Genomic DNA, 3996 nt, shown 5'->3' with positions numbered 1-3996 from the left:
GCATCTTTTCATGTGCTCTTTTGGCCATTTGTATATTTTCTTTGGAGAAATATTCATTCCAGTCCTCTCCTCATTTTTAATTCAGTTATCTGCTTTTCTATGTTGTGTTATTGTTGAGATATGAGAGTTCTTTGTGCATTCTGGATACAAATTTCTTATTAGATATATAATTTGAAAATATTTTGTCTCATACTATAAGTTGCCTTTTCACTATGTTGATAGTAAACATCTTTAAAAAAATGTTGACACACAAAAGCTTTTAATTTTGATCAAATTCAACATCCATTTTCTTTTTTGTTGCTTGTATTTCTGGTGTCATATCCAATAAATTATTGGCAAGTCTAATTAAATGAAAGTTTAACCTTATGTTTTCTTCTAAACTTTTTATAGTTTAGACTCTTATGTTTATGTCTTTGATTACTTTTTAGTTAATTTTTATATATGATACAAGATAAGGATTCAATTTTTTTTTTGCATGTAGATATCTAGTTTTCCAACACCATCTGTTAATACAGGTTTTCAATAAATGTATCTGATTTGACTCCTTTCTGTTTCTTTTCTATTTCTATTTTTGTTTCACTTCCCACTTACCTTCCTCCTCTACCCGACACTTCCTTTTTTTCCTTCAGCAAAATATTTATCGAATGCCGTTTACTGGATATCAAGCACTATTTTATGTTTTTATGTTTATGGTTTTTTGTTTTATGTTTTTTTGTTTTATGTTTTTTTGTTTATACTACTGTGCATAAAATAAACCAAATCAGATAAATTTACTGCTAGCATAGGACTTAGAATATAATGGAAGAGGAAAATAGTAACAGAAAATAAATATATGTGTGTGTGTGTGTGTGTGTGTGTGTGTGTGTGTGTGTGTGTGATGTAAGGTGGTGCATGCAATAAAATAATAAAGTAGTGTATGGTATAAAAGAATGGTGGAAATTACTCTATTTTATATGAAGTGGTAAGAGACATCTTGGATTAAGTAATATTTGAACACAGACCTTAAGGAAGTGAAGACTGAGCTCTGAAGATATCCACGTAAGGGATTGCAAGAGCCTCAGACAATAATGTAGCACTTTGAGGGCCAGCAGAGTGAAGTGAGAAGTTGGGGTGTGTGTGGGGTGAAGGTGCTGTGGCCTGAGGTCAAAGAACTAGAGCATGAGAGCATGACAATATGTGCAACACTTGGTAGTCATACAGTGGACTTGGGCTTTTATATTTATTTTGTAGTATAGGAAGTACATAAACCAGTATCAGCCATTTGTTAGCATTATCAAGTATTAAGTACTGTACATAATTGTTTGTGCTCTCCTTTTATACCACTGGCAGCACAATAGGTGTGTTTACACCTGCATCACCACAAACACACGAGTAATGCCTTGCACTATGGCGTTGTGATTTCTACGATATTGTTAGGTGGTAGGAGGTTTTTAGCTTCATTGTGATCTTATGAAACCACTGTTGTGTATGCATTCTGCCATTGACTGAAACCTCATTTTGCAGTGCATGCCTGTGTTAAATGACATAATCCATGTAAGACTCTAGATTGGCACACTGGTAAATGTCTGATAAGTTAAAGCTGTTAATAACTGCTGAACTTTGGAGAAAATAACCTTCTCTTTCTCTTCTTTTTTTTTTATTTTGTCTTATTTTTCAATTAGAGTTGGCATTTAATATTATTTTGTATTAGTTTCAGGTATGCAACATAGACGTTAGACATTAATTTATGAAGTGGTCCCCCCAAGAAGTCTAGTACCCACCTGGCACTATACACAGTTATGATATTATTGACTATACTTTCTATGCCGTACTTTACATCACCATGACTACTTCGTATACACCAATTTGTACTTCTTAATGCCTTCTCCTTTTTCACTTAGACCCCCAAAATCTACCTCCCATCTGGCAATTAGTTTGTTATCTGTATCTATGAGTCCATTTCTGTTTTGTTTGTTTGTTTTTTTTTAGATCCATATGTAAGTGAGATTATATGGTATTTGTCTTTCACTGTTTGACTTATTTCACTCAGCCTAATACCCTCAAGATGCACCTTTGTTGTTGTAATGGTAAGATTTATATATATATTTATCATATCTTCTTTATCTAATTATCTATAATGGGTACTTAGCTTGATTCCATACTTTGACTATTATAAATAATGCTGTAATAAACATAGGTGTCCATATATCTATTCAAATTAGGGTTTTGGATTTTCTGAGTAGCAAGGGAAGGCAGTGGATTGTACTGAGCAGAGAAGTGGCATAGTATCTGTTATTCAAAGAATCATTGTTATTGCTATGTTGCAAATCTGCTGAGGAAGGGAAGAGTAGGTATAAATTGATCATTTAAGATGCTACTGTAATACTGCATGACAAATATCGTGAAGTGTGGATGGGCGTTGGCAGTGAAGGTGGTGAGACATGATCTGACTCAGTTGACAGAATTGTGTATTAATTGGATATGGAGTGGGAGATGAAGAGGAGAATCAACAATCAGATTTTGAATCTGATAAATTGATCAGTAGAGTTGCTATTTATTGAGACTTTTGGAGTATCTCTTGAGAAATCAAGCTAAGAGATAAATAAAATAAATATGCCAATAATAGAGTAAATTATGAGTAGATATTATTGTAACTAAAACTCCATTGGTATAATTCAAATTAATAGAATTTGAATCTATTAATGGAAATTCTATTAATTTGAATCTAGAAGTGTACTTGAAGTTTTAAGGTCTAGTTCTTTGCTCTCAGGCAAGAAAGGCAACTAAGGACTAGAAAGCCTAAGTAAGTTGTACAAGGTCAAGCATCAGTTGAGGAACCTTAGAGCCAAGGCAGAGTCTCCTCTGCCAGAACACAGGGTAGGTCACTTTTTCTAATTTAAATTACATTGATATTCTGACATTGTGATTTGTAAAGAGAAATCATATTGCTGATTGACTTCAGCAAAGAGAAAGAGAAAGTTTAAAACATACTCATTAGACCAACTAATTACTGACTTAAAAGTCCTTGATATGTTTCCTATGTATTTGACCCTAAGTTCAATTCTAACAAAAAATCATGCTGAGGTATGAGTTGCTCAGAGAAATACAGAAAACCAGACATATAAACTTATACTCATTTTCATTATTATCACACAAGCATATTATCTCTGATATGCAGAGGCAGTTTTAGCTTCCTTAAGCTTATGTTAGAGAGATTTTTTTTTTAATTGTTGAAAAGAAATACAAAAATTAAACAAAGCAAGAGAGAATATTTACAGCACTGCTTAAATGAGGAAGTTACACTGAATAAGGAATATATTTAATTTCACCATCCACATTAGGCAGGTTTCTTAGATCAAGAATAGTACTGTGGATGCATATAAATTAGTAATCGAATCATGGCAGTCATTTTCTTTTTTTCTTTTTTCTTTTTGCTTTACCTTGTGTCTCAGTGCCTATCCATTAAAATGCCTTTATGAAAGCTCTCACATATACTTAGAAAAATGTTTTTCATATGGTTTTTTAAGACTCATGTTGCTAAATGAAAGTTCCCTCAAGTTAAAACTGTGTTAGCAACTTTGAGAACATTTCATCATTATATTGCCCTGGATTTTTGTCATCACCGGTTCTCAAGAAATTAAGAACAACTAGTCAAGTTAAAAAAAAAAAATCATGTAAATGAATCTGTATAAAATGCACTAAATGCGATATTAAAGGAAAGCAAATGGTCTGTGAAAACACAGATAAGGAAATGGCTTTTTATAGTTGAGAATGGCACAATTTTATCAAAAGCTGCAGTCTGTTCTTTTTGTTTCTATTTTTATTATTTTTCACATTTTTGTTTTTATTTCTTCTGTATTTGGAAAATACATTTGCCCATTATGCTCAAGACTAGGATGAACTTAGAAGATAAACTATAAATATAAATGCATCAGTTTATTAAAATTAAATTATAATTAAAGATAACTTGCCCAGAGTCACAGAACTAGTGACCTTCATAAGATAGAAGCAAGAATA

The sequence above is a fragment of the Pteropus vampyrus genome, unplaced genomic scaffold, assembly GCF_000151845.1.
Source record: "Pteropus vampyrus isolate Shadow unplaced genomic scaffold, Pvam_2.0 Scaffold27, whole genome shotgun sequence".
NCBI lineage: Eukaryota > Metazoa > Chordata > Mammalia > Chiroptera > Pteropodidae > Pteropus > Pteropus vampyrus.
Note: the sequence above shows the minus strand (reverse complement) of the source record.